Genomic DNA, 13,431 nt, shown 5'->3' with positions numbered 1-13,431 from the left:
CGCATCGGCTGAAAGTAGGCCAGAATGTCAGTCCATGTTGGAGCAGGTTTAGATACAGTCTAAAGCATAGATCTCAAAGTCTGTGCACAGAATTTAGCAAGGGCCTCGCACCTTCTGATGCATCAGGTAGGTGCACAATAGCATAGCCTAACCCTCTGTACTTTGGTCTATATTGATGCGGGACATAGACAGCCAGCTGATGACCAATCCATTAGTGCAATGGATGGCTGGAAGCATTTGTCTTTGCCTTTGCAATACCACAGAAGCAATGCATGGTCAATGTACAGCAATGACACACCTGTGTGAACAGCCAGGAGACCCCCCCCCCCCCCCATGTTATGTTACATAGTTACATAGTTAGTACGGTCGAAAAAAGACATATGTCCATCACGTTCAACCAGGGAATTAAGGGGTAGGGGTGTGGCGCGATATTGGGGAAGGGATGAGATTTTATATTTCTTCATAAGCATTAATCTTATTTTGTCAATTAGGAACATTCAGCACCCACCCGCTATCAAGGCAGCTGCCTATCATGTCATGCCCTACCTGCACAGGTGTGCTGGCTACTCAAATGATCCAATTAAGGAGGCCATTTAGTCAGCAGCAGCAGAAGTCCTGTGCCTGGACGCTCCAACAGGGGCCAGACACAAGCAGAAGCAGAAGCAGCAGAAGCAGCAGCAGAAGCAGCAGCAGCACCACCTTTTGTTTTTTGGCTGCAGCAGCAGCAAGGCCCACAGGGCTGGCTAGCTGGCTAGCCAGCAAGCAGGTAGCAATGAAAGTAGGAATCTTTCTTTTTAACCCTGTAAGGGGGTGGTGCACTGTACCCGAAGATACTGCCATATCGGGTCAATGCATAGGGCGACGGAAGCAAGCTTCGAAATCGGCCCCCGTTCTCAAAAATCCATTTAATATATGGTCCCCAGATAGGGGACGTATCAGATATTAAACTGATAAGAACAGATACTACACTTGATCTTAGCCAAAAGGCCGAGAAGCGATAACCGTGAAAGGGGCGGGCCCAACAAGGTCCCCTTCATGGGCACTATCACTGCTTGCTGTCAGGGAGGCTGCCAGACAATTTTCCATGCACACTCTGGGCTGGGGGGCAGTCAACCACCAGTACACACAGCAGAACCTAAACCCATACCATTATTGCTAAGCAGCAAGACAGGGGCCCATTGCACTCCCACGGGGCCTTTTTAAATGCAATCCATAACCCGGATTTGCCAGGAACCCTTCTTACTCCTCCTACTTGCATGTGACACTGGGCTTAGGATCTGCATAGGAAACACACACACAAGCACACACCTACCTTTGTTGCCTGCAGATGCCTCCTTGGCTGTCCCCAAACGGTATCAAACCAACACCCACGGGAAGCTGTAAGCATAGAGGACATGCCTGCACCCCATTGGACTTACCTGTGTGGGTTAAATCCGGGTTATTTGACAACCTATGGCGGTGATGGTTCTGCTCAGGCAGAGCAGTGCTGATGCTCCTCATAAAGCTGTCGCTGCTGTGAAGGTTCTAGGTGACATCACAAATCCCTTTGGTTACATACACAACAAAGCTGGGTTGTTGTTGTTTACACTCTGCAAGGCCTGTGGAAGTGAGTGACATCATAGCACTGTAGTTCTGAGGGTTCAAGATGGATGCAACAATCTCCTGTTGCTTCTATGAAGGCCGTAATAGACGACATCACCAAACAGCTCCATAGTCACATACACAGCAAAGGAGAGATGTTGTTTACACCTAGTGATGTCAGTGGTATTGAGTGACATCACAGCACAGTGCTAAGGCTCCTGGGCCTGGACACAGCAGCGGCTGCAATATCTCAACGGAGAATACGTTTATATCTATGTGTGTGTGTGCGCATATATATATATATATATATATATATATATATATATATATATATATTTCTCCGCCGAAATCACTTTTAAACCCATTTCCACCTTTTTTTCCCTTCTCTTCCTCTTACTTTTTTTTCACGTTTTTTTACGTTTTTCTCCTTTTCGCCTCTTTTCTGGGCGTATTATTCTTCTTTTTCTTCTTTTTTTTCGTCTAATGCATACCCCATCAGTGCAGCAATGCTTATTCAATACCGCCAGCAGATGGAGACACTGGGGGATAATTTTCTAAGGATTTATACTGATTTTTCCTGTCTGAATTTGTCGCACAGAAAGTTGCAGGCCAAATATGTGTGACATTTCTGCGACTTTAGCTTCTAGAGCATTTTTACAACATTATACATAGGTGCTGAATACATAAAAAGCGACTGTTCAGCGACAGACAAGTCGCATCGGCTGAAAGTAGGCCAGAATGTCAGTCCATGTTGGAGCAGGTTTAGATACAGTCTAAAGCATAGATCTCAAAGTCTGTGCACAGAATTTAGCAAGGGCCTCGCACCTTCTGATGCATCAGGTAGGTGCACAATAGCATAGCCTAACCCTCTGTACTTTGGTCTATATTGATGCGGGACATAGACAGCCAGCTGATGACCAATCCATTAGTGCAATGGATGGCTGGAAGCATTTGTCTTTGCCTTTGCAATACCACAGAAGCAATGCATGGTCAATGTACAGCAATGACACACCTGTGTGAACAGCCAGGAGACCCCCCCCCCCCCCCATGTTATGTTACATAGTTACATAGTTAGTACGGTCGAAAAAAGACATATGTCCATCACGTTCAACCAGGGAATTAAGGGGTAGGGGTGTGGCGCGATATTGGGGAAGGGATGAGATTTTATATTTCTTCATAAGCATTAATCTTATTTTGTCAATTAGGAACATTCAGCACCCACCCGCTATCAAGGCAGCTGCCTATCATGTCATGCCCTACCTGCACAGGTGTGCTGGCTACTCAAATGATCCAATTAAGGAGGCCATTTAGTCAGCAGCAGCAGAAGTCCTGTGCCTGGACGCTCCAACAGGGGCCAGACACAAGCAGAAGCAGAAGCAGCAGAAGCAGCAGCAGAAGCAGCAGCAGCACCACCTTTTGTTTTTTGGCTGCAGCAGCAGCAAGGCCCACAGGGCTGGCTAGCTGGCTAGCCAGCAAGCAGGTAGCAATGAAAGTAGGAATCTTTCTTTTTAACCCTGTAAGGGGGTGGTGCACTGTACCCGAAGATACTGCCATATCGGGTCAATGCATAGGGCGACGGAAGCAAGCTTCGAAATCGGCCCCCGTTCTCAAAAATCCATTTAATATATGGTCCCCAGATAGGGGACGTATCAGATATTAAACTGATAAGAACAGATACTACACTTGATCTTAGCCAAAAGGCCGAGAAGCGATAACCGTGAAAGGGGCGGGCCCAACAAGGTCCCCTTCATGGGCACTATCACTGCTTGCTGTCAGGGAGGCTGCCAGACAATTTTCCATGCACACTCTGGGCTGGGGGGCAGTCAACCACCAGTACACACAGCAGAACCTAAACCCATACCATTATTGCTAAGCAGCAAGACAGGGGCCCATTGCACTCCCACGGGGCCTTTTTAAATGCAATCCATAACCCGGATTTGCCAGGAACCCTTCTTACTCCTCCTACTTGCATGTGACACTGGGCTTAGGATCTGCATAGGAAACACACACACAAGCACACACCTACCTTTGTTGCCTGCAGATGCCTCCTTGGCTGTCCCCAAACGGTATCAAACCAACACCCACGGGAAGCTGTAAGCATAGAGGACATGCCTGCACCCCATTGGACTTACCTGTGTGGGTTAAATCCGGGTTATTTGACAACCTATGGCGGTGATGGTTCTGCTCAGGCAGAGCAGTGCTGATGCTCCTCATAAAGCTGTCGCTGCTGTGAAGGTTCTAGGTGACATCACAAATCCCTTTGGTTACATACACAACAAAGCTGGGTTGTTGTTGTTTACACTCTGCAAGGCCTGTGGAAGTGAGTGACATCATAGCACTGTAGTTCTGAGGGTTCAAGATGGATGCAACAATCTCCTGTTGCTTCTATGAAGGCCGTAATAGACGACATCACCAAACAGCTCCATAGTCACATACACAGCAAAGGAGAGATGTTGTTTACACCTAGTGATGTCAGTGGTATTGAGTGACATCACAGCACAGTGCTAAGGCTCCTGGGCCTGGACACAGCAGCGGCTGCAATATCTCAACGGAGAATACGTTTATATCTATGTGTGTGTGTGCGCATATATATATATATATATATATATATATATATATATATATATATATTTCTCCGCCGAAATCACTTTTAAACCCATTTCCACCTTTTTTTCCCTTCTCTTCCTCTTACTTTTTTTTCACGTTTTTTTACGTTTTTCTCCTTTTCGCCTCTTTTCTGGGCGTATTATTCTTCTTTTTCTTCTTTTTTTTCGTCTAATGCATACCCCATCAGTGCAGCAATGCTTATTCAATACCGCCAGCAGATGGAGACACTGGGGGATAATTTTCTAAGGATTTATACTGATTTTTCCTGTCTGAATTTGTCGCACAGAAAGTTGCAGGCCAAATATGTGTGACATTTCTGCGACTTTAGCTTCTAGAGCATTTTTACAACATTATACATAGGTGCTGAATACATAAAAAGCGACTGTTCAGCGACAGACAAGTCGCATCGGCTGAAAGTAGGCCAGAATGTCAGTCCATGTTGGAGCAGGTTTAGATACAGTCTAAAGCATAGATCTCAAAGTCTGTGCACAGAATTTAGCAAGGGCCTCGCACCTTCTGATGCATCAGGTAGGTGCACAATAGCATAGCCTAACCCTCTGTACTTTGGTCTATATTGATGCGGGACATAGACAGCCAGCTGATGACCAATCCATTAGTGCAATGGATGGCTGGAAGCATTTGTCTTTGCCTTTGCAATACCACAGAAGCAATGCATGGTCAATGTACAGCAATGACACACCTGTGTGAACAGCCAGGAGACCCCCCCCCCCCCCCATGTTATGTTACATAGTTACATAGTTAGTACGGTCGAAAAAAGACATATGTCCATCACGTTCAACCAGGGAATTAAGGGGTAGGGGTGTGGCGCGATATTGGGGAAGGGATGAGATTTTATATTTCTTCATAAGCATTAATCTTATTTTGTCAATTAGGAACATTCAGCACCCACCCGCTATCAAGGCAGCTGCCTATCATGTCATGCCCTACCTGCACAGGTGTGCTGGCTACTCAAATGATCCAATTAAGGAGGCCATTTAGTCAGCAGCAGCAGAAGTCCTGTGCCTGGACGCTCCAACAGGGGCCAGACACAAGCAGAAGCAGAAGCAGCAGAAGCAGCAGCAGCACCACCTTTTGTTTTTTGGCTGCAGCAGCAGCAAGGCCCACAGGGCTGGCTAGCTGGCTAGCCAGCAAGCAGGTAGCAATGAAAGTAGGAATCTTTCTTTTTAACCCTGTAAGGGGGTGGTGCACTGTACCCGAAGATACTGCCATATCGGGTCAATGCATAGGGCGACGGAAGCAAGCTTCGAAATCGGCCCCCGTTCTCAAAAATCCATTTAATATATGGTCCCCAGATAGGGGACGTATCAGATATTAAACTGATAAGAACAGATACTACACTTGATCTTAGCCAAAAGGCCGAGAAGCGATAACCGTGAAAGGGGCGGGCCCAACAAGGTCCCCTTCATGGGCACTATCACTGCTTGCTGTCAGGGAGGCTGCCAGACAATTTTCCATGCACACTCTGGGCTGGGGGGCAGTCAACCACCAGTACACACAGCAGAACCTAAACCCATACCATTATTGCTAAGCAGCAAGACAGGGGCCCATTGCACTCCCACGGGGCCTTTTTAAATGCAATCCATAACCCGGATTTGCCAGGAACCCTTCTTACTCCTCCTACTTGCATGTGACACTGGGCTTAGGATCTGCATAGGAAACACACACACAAGCACACACCTACCTTTGTTGCCTGCAGATGCCTCCTTGGCTGTCCCCAAACGGTATCAAACCAACACCCACGGGAAGCTGTAAGCATAGAGGACATGCCTGCACCCCATTGGACTTACCTGTGTGGGTTAAATCCGGGTTATTTGACAACCTATGGCGGTGATGGTTCTGCTCAGGCAGAGCAGTGCTGATGCTCCTCATAAAGCTGTCGCTGCTGTGAAGGTTCTAGGTGACATCACAAATCCCTTTGGTTACATACACAACAAAGCTGGGTTGTTGTTGTTTACACTCTGCAAGGCCTGTGGAAGTGAGTGACATCATAGCACTGTAGTTCTGAGGGTTCAAGATGGATGCAACAATCTCCTGTTGCTTCTATGAAGGCCGTAATAGACGACATCACCAAACAGCTCCATAGTCACATACACAGCAAAGGAGAGATGTTGTTTACACCTAGTGATGTCAGTGGTATTGAGTGACATCACAGCACAGTGCTAAGGCTCCTGGGCCTGGACACAGCAGCGGCTGCAATATCTCAACGGAGAATACGTTTATATCTATGTGTGTGTGTGCGCATATATATATATATATATATATATATATATATATATATATATATATTTCTCCGCCGAAATCACTTTTAAACCCATTTCCACCTTTTTTTTCCCTTCTCTTCCTCTTACTTTTTTTTCACGTTTTTTTACGTTTTTCTCCTTTTCGCCTCTTTTCTGGGCGTATTATTCTTCTTTTTCTTCTTTTTTTTCGTCTAATGCATACCCCATCAGTGCAGCAATGCTTATTCAATACCGCCAGCAGATGGAGACACTGGGGGATAATTTTCTAAGGATTTATACTGATTTTTCCTGTCTGAATTTGTCGCACAGAAAGTTGCAGGCCAAATATGTGTGACATTTCTGCGACTTTAGCTTCTAGAGCATTTTTACAACATTATACATAGGTGCTGAATACATAAAAAGCGACTGTTCAGCGACAGACAAGTCGCATCGGCTGAAAGTAGGCCAGAATGTCAGTCCATGTTGGAGCAGGTTTAGATACAGTCTAAAGCATAGATCTCAAAGTCTGTGCACAGAATTTAGCAAGGGCCTCGCACCTTCTGATGCATCAGGTAGGTGCACAATAGCATAGCCTAACCCTCTGTACTTTGGTCTATATTGATGCGGGACATAGACAGCCAGCTGATGACCAATCCATTAGTGCAATGGATGGCTGGAAGCATTTGTCTTTGCCTTTGCAATACCACAGAAGCAATGCATGGTCAATGTACAGCAATGACACACCTGTGTGAACAGCCAGGAGACCCCCCCCCCCCCCCCATGTTATGTTACATAGTTACATAGTTAGTACGGTCGAAAAAAGACATATGTCCATCACGTTCAACCAGGGAATTAAGGGGTAGGGGTGTGGCGCGATATTGGGGAAGGGATGAGATTTTATATTTCTTCATAAGCATTAATCTTATTTTGTCAATTAGGAACATTCAGCACCCACCCGCTATCAAGGCAGCTGCCTATCATGTCATGCCCTACCTGCACAGGTGTGCTGGCTACTCAAATGATCCAATTAAGGAGGCCATTTAGTCAGCAGCAGCAGAAGTCCTGTGCCTGGACGCTCCAACAGGGGCCAGACACAAGCAGAAGCAGAAGCAGCAGAAGCAGCAGCAGCACCACCTTTTGTTTTTTGGCTGCAGCAGCAGCAAGGCCCACAGGGCTGGCTAGCTGGCTAGCCAGCAAGCAGGTAGCAATGAAAGTAGGAATCTTTCTTTTTAACCCTGTAAGGGGGTGGTGCACTGTACCCGAAGATACTGCCATATCGGGTCAATGCATAGGGCGACGGAAGCAAGCTTCGAAATCGGCCCCCGTTCTCAAAAATCCATTTAATATATGGTCCCCAGATAGGGGACGTATCAGATATTAAACTGATAAGAACAGATTTTTTTTTTTTTTTTTTTTATCTAAAGCCGAGGAACGTGCTTTCGATTCACCCAAAGTGCAAGAAAAAGTGCAAACGTGTTACACTAAAAAAAACGTGCACAAAGGATGCGGTCTATCGCAAGCCCTTCTCCGATAGGAGAGAGGCCCCCCAACAAACCTTACCCTTCGCCTCCGGACCAAAAGGTACCTGCGAGGTTCCAGGTTCGATGTCCCTTTTCGCCGAAGCTACTAGGGGACCACAAATGCTCCCGGCATCCCCCTTGGCGTTAGCCAAGGTATTTGCCCGCAGAGCCGATTACGGTAGGTACCCTGCCAAAGCAGGAGTACCCGGGGTGTTTGCAGGGAGGTGCGGAACCTAATGGCCACACACACCTCCCCTAGACCGCCAGGAGGGACACCCAGAAGGGCTACCGCATCCTGACCAATCCTGTGAACACACAACACGCAAAAAGTGACACAGTGAGACAAAAAAGAAATAAATAAGTGAATGTGTGCAGATATACTGCCCGGACATCCGGCCGGATCAATAAAAATTTCTCTGATCCTAGCCAGAAGGCCGGGAATCAAGAGGTGAGTGCCACAAGGTGAAGAGATTATGGTGCCCGTGCTTCAACTCAGTGAGTCTATTCTCCCAGTGAGTTTCGGCACCTCGGGGTCACCACTCCCCGAGGCACAAAAGTACCTCGGCTCTAGACCCTCTCAGCCTCATGGCGAGACCCGGAGGGAACAGGTCACATCGGGGCAGCCGTCGAGCTGATTCCTCAGAACCAGCCCCGGAAAGCCCTGGTACACCTGCATCCTCCATGCAGCACCCATCCCCACCAGCATGAAAACTGATAAGAACAGATTTTTTTTTAAGTTGCCCTCAGAACTCACTCAGAGTTCCAAGATCTTATTTGAAACTCAATTATTGTGTTCATCCTTGGGTAACATAATTTAATTTCTTTTCTTAAACACCAAATGAAATAAAAAGAAACATTTTAAAATCAATACATAAAGAAAAAACTCATAAAATAACTAAACCATACCTTACTTTCTAATTAACAAATCTCCATTAAAAAGTCATTCCCTTCCTCCAAGCATACACCGTTAGGAAATCAATCAAACCTAGACTGATATTCCCTCTAGTCACATCACTCTTGGCTTGAGATGCCAACCAGGCTGGAATTTTATACGCTTCAATGAAACGATTCATATCCGCCTTAAAAGAAAAATAAACTTTGTCCCGCACCTCCTCCTCCCGTGACTTAAATCTTGCTTTTAGCTCAATCATTTCTTTATCAAATGTCCGTCTTTCTGTTTCTGACAGATTCTCCAATAAACTTCCAAGCACACCACCATATTGTGACGGCACAAACTCTTCCACCTCTTTCTTTTTCTTCTGTTCCGCTGCTCTTCTTATTGGAACCTGTTCTAGCTCAGGCTCTTTTGCTTCAACTACTTCCTCTCGGCTTCTTTTAACCGCCTCTTTTTTCCCAACCTTTTTCTTGGGACAAGAGCCAAGAAGATGGCCCTCATTCCCACACAGATGGCACTTCTTCTTCTTCTCACAATTCTCCGCCTCATGACCTTCTTCTTGGCACTTGAAGCACCACAGGAATGTACATACGTCCTTACTATGGCCATACTGCTTACACTTACGGCAAAACTCTTGCATGCCGGAGAAAAACAAGTCACCGTTTACCAATCCAATTTTAAACCGCCCTGGCGGGACTATTAGCTTACCATCCACCGTTTCTTTAAATTTTACTTCAAACTTCCATTTGGTAGTCCATAATCCAAACTGGTTCAAAATCTTACCTTTGGGCAATACATTATCACAAAATCTTAACAGGAAAGTAACAATGTCTTCTTCTGGTGTATATGGGCTGTACATTCTTACAGTCACCAGTCTTTCTCTGCGAGGGAAGTGTGGAATTATCCCCACTCCCTCCAGGACCGAACTTCCTTTCCTTTGCTGAAAACGGCTCCAGAATACATCATAGTCCTCTTCTGACATAAGCACAACATCATAGTATCCACTCTTTGGAAATTCCAGCATGGAAAGAATTTGTTCCTTCCTGATCTCCAAGAGCTTGAACAAAACATCCTCGACCACGAATACCAGGCCTCTCTCCTTTTTCCGCACATCCTGCAAGGAAATCCGCACTCCATTCCGTAATCTTGCGAAGGATGGTACACCTTCAGAAGCAGATCCACGATCTTCAGCCATCTCCAAGGTATCCAGGCACCTCCCCCACGCAAGCAGGTAGGTGGGTGTGGATCGCCTCCCGTTGTCTGGGGACTAGGCCGGCTCCCTAATAGCAGCAGGGGGGTGAAGTCCCTCCGTTAAGAAGGACGATCCCCCCAGGCAAAGGAGCCGGGTACCCCAGACACCCTCTGGCCAGACCAAGTGAGCAGAACTACACTTGATCTTAGCCAAAAGGCCGAGAAGCGATAACCGTGAAAGGGGCGGGCCCAACAAGGTCCCCTTCATGGGCACTATCACTGCTTGCTGTCAGGGAGGCTGCCAGACAATTTTCCATGCACACTCTGGGCTGGGGGGCAGTCAACCACCAGTACACACAGCAGAACCTAAACCCATACCATTATTGCTAAGCAGCAAGACAGGGGCCCATTGCACTCCCACGGGGCCTTTTTAAATGCAATCCATAACCCGGATTTGCCAGGAACCCTTCTTACTCCTCCTACTTGCATGTGACACTGGGCTTAGGATCTGCATAGGAAACACACACACAAGCACACACCTACCTTTGTTGCCTGCAGATGCCTCCTTGGCTGTCCCCAAATGGTATCAAACCAACACCCACGGGAAGCTGTAAGCATAGAGGACATGCCTGCACCCCATTGGACTTACCTGTGTGGGTTAAATCCGGGTTATTTGACAACCTATGGCGGTGATGGTTCTGCTCAGGCAGAGCAGTGCTGATGCTCCTCATAAAGCTGTCGCTGCTGTGAAGGTTCTAGGTGACATCACAAATCCCTATGGTTACATACACAACAAAGCTGGGTTGTTGTTGTTTACACTCTGCAAGGCCTGTGGAAGTGAGTGACATCATAGCACTGTAGTTCTGAGGGTTCAAGATGGATGCAACAATCTCCTGTTGCTTCTATGAAGGCCGTAATAGACGACATCACCAAACAGCTCCATAGTCACATACACAGCAAAGGAGAGATGTTGTTTACACCTAGTGATGTCAGTGGTATTGAGTGACATCACAGCACAGTGCTAAGGCTCCTGGGCCTGGACACAGCAGCGGCTGCAATATCTCAACGGAGAATACGTTTATATCTATGTGTGTGTGTGCGCATATATATATATATATATATATATATATATATATATATATATATATATATATATATCTCCGCCGAAATCACTTTTAAACCCATTTCCACCTTTTTTTCCCTTCTCTTCCTCTTACTTTTTTTTCACGTTTTTTTACGTTTTTCTCCTTTTCGCCTCTTTTCTGGGCGTATTATTCTTCTTTTTCTTCTTTTTTTTCGTCTAATGCATACCCCATCAGTGCAGCAATGCTTATTCAATACCGCCAGCAGATGGAGACACTGGGGGATAATTTTCTAAGGATTTATACTGATTTTTCCTGTCTGAATTTGTCGCACAGAAAGTTGCAGGCCAAATATGTGTGACATTTCTGCGACTTTAGCTTCTAGAGCATTTTTACAACATTATACATAGGTGCTGAATACATAAAAAGCGACTGTTCAGCGACAGACAAGTCGCATCGGCTGAAAGTAGGCCAGAATGTCAGTCCATGTTGGAGCAGGTTTAGATACAGTCTAAAGCATAGATCTCAAAGTCTGTGCACAGAATTTAGCAAGGGCCTCGCACCTTCTGATGCATCAGGTAGGTGCACAATAGCATAGCCTAACCCTCTGTACTTTGGTCTATATTGATGCGGGACATAGACAGCCAGCTGATGACCAATCCATTAGTGCAATGGATGGCTGGAAGCATTTGTCTTTGCCTTTGCAATACCACAGAAGCAATGCATGGTCAATGTACAGCAATGACACACCTGTGTGAACAGCCAGGAGACCCCCCCCCCCCCCCCCCCCCCCCATGTTATGTTACATAGTTACATAGTTAGTACGGTCGAAAAAAGACATATGTCCATCACGTTCAACCAGGGAATTAAGGGGTAGGGGTGTGGCGCGATATTGGGGAAGGGATGAGATTTTATATTTCTTCATAAGCATTAATCTTATTTTGTCAATTAGGAACATTCAGCACCCACCCGCTATCAAGGCAGCTGCCTATCATGTCATGCCCTACCTGCACAGGTGTGCTGGCTACTCAAATGATCCAATTAAGGAGGCCATTTAGTCAGCAGCAGCAGAAGTCCTGTGCCTGGACGCTCCAACAGGGGCCAGACACAAGCAGAAGCAGAAGCAGCAGAAGCAGCAGCAGCACCACCTTTTGTTTTTTGGCTGCAGCAGCAGCAAGGCCCACAGGGCTGGCTAGCTGGCTAGCCAGCAAGCAGGTAGCAATGAAAGTAGGAATCTTTCTTTTTAACCCTGTAAGGGGGTGGTGCACTGTACCCGAAGATACTGCCATATCGGGTCAATGCATAGGGCGACGGAAGCAAGCTTCGAAATCGGCCCCCGTTCTCAAAAATCCATTTAATATATGGTCCCCAGATAGGGGACGTATCAGATATTAAACTGATAAGAACAGATACTACACTTGATCTTAGCCAAAAGGCCGAGAAGCGATAACCGTGAAAGGGGCGGGCCCAACAAGGTCCCCTTCATGGGCACTATCACTGCTTGCTGTCAGGGAGGCTGCCAGACAATTTTCCATGCACACTCTGGGCTGGGGGGCAGTCAACCACCAGTACACACAGCAGAACCTAAACCCATACCATTATTGCTAAGCAGCAAGACAGGGGCCCATTGCACTCCCACGGGGCCTTTTTAAATGCAATCCATAACCCGGATTTGCCAGGAACCCTTCTTACTCCTCCTACTTGCATGTGACACTGGGCTTAGGATCTGCATAGGAAACACACACACAAGCACACACCTACCTTTGTTGCCTGCAGATGCCTCCTTGGCTGTCCCCAAACGGTATCAAACCAACACCCACGGGAAGCTGTAAGCATAGAGGACATGCCTGCACCCCATTGGACTTACCTGTGTGGGTTAAATCCGGGTTATTTGACAACCTATGGCGGTGATGGTTCTGCTCAGGCAGAGCAGTGCTGATGCTCCTCATAAAGCTGTCGCTGCTGTGAAGGTTCTAGGTGACATCACAAATCCCTATGGTTACATACACAACAAAGCTGGGTTGTTGTTGTTTACACTCTGCAAGGCCTGTGGAAGTGAGTGACATCATAGCACTGTAGTTCTGAGGGTTCTAGATGGATGCAACAATCTCCTGTTGCTTCTATGAAGGCCGTAATAGACGACATCACCAAACAGCTCCATAGTCACATACACAGCAAAGGAGAGATGTTGTTTACACCTAGTGATGTCAGTGGTATTGAGTGACATCACAGCACAGTGCTAAGGCTCCTGGGCCTGGACACAGCAGCGGCTGCAATATCTCAACGGAGAATACGTTTATATCTATGTGTGTGTG

General features: G+C 46.6%; 5 non-coding genes across 5 annotated transcripts; all 5 read right to left on the bottom strand.

The window, feature by feature from the left end:
• Nucleotides 1-808: 808 nt before the first annotated feature.
• On the bottom strand, nucleotides 809-999 carry LOC130304287 (U2 spliceosomal RNA). The gene has a single exon (XR_008854074.1). It is a non-coding gene; the product is annotated as a U2 spliceosomal RNA (small nuclear RNA).
• Nucleotides 1,000-3,103: 2,104 nt separating this feature from the next.
• Nucleotides 3,104-3,294, bottom strand: LOC130304276 (U2 spliceosomal RNA). The gene has a single exon (XR_008854063.1). It is a non-coding gene; the product is annotated as a U2 spliceosomal RNA (small nuclear RNA).
• A 2,092-nt stretch (nucleotides 3,295-5,386) lies between these two features.
• LOC130304265 (U2 spliceosomal RNA) lies at nucleotides 5,387-5,577 on the bottom strand. The gene has a single exon (XR_008854052.1). It is a non-coding gene; the product is annotated as a U2 spliceosomal RNA (small nuclear RNA).
• Nucleotides 5,578-7,671: 2,094 nt separating this feature from the next.
• On the bottom strand, nucleotides 7,672-7,857 carry LOC130304285 (U2 spliceosomal RNA). Its single transcript, XR_008854072.1, has one exon. It is a non-coding gene; the product is annotated as a U2 spliceosomal RNA (small nuclear RNA).
• A 4,516-nt stretch (nucleotides 7,858-12,373) lies between these two features.
• Nucleotides 12,374-12,564, bottom strand: LOC130304253 (U2 spliceosomal RNA). Its single transcript, XR_008854041.1, has one exon. It is a non-coding gene; the product is annotated as a U2 spliceosomal RNA (small nuclear RNA).
• Nucleotides 12,565-13,431: the final 867 nt, after the last annotated feature.

This window comes from Hyla sarda, unplaced genomic scaffold (assembly GCF_029499605.1).
Source record: "Hyla sarda isolate aHylSar1 unplaced genomic scaffold, aHylSar1.hap1 scaffold_1268, whole genome shotgun sequence".
NCBI lineage: Eukaryota > Metazoa > Chordata > Amphibia > Anura > Hylidae > Hyla > Hyla sarda.
Note: the sequence above shows the minus strand (reverse complement) of the source record. Positions and strands in the feature narration are given on the sequence as shown.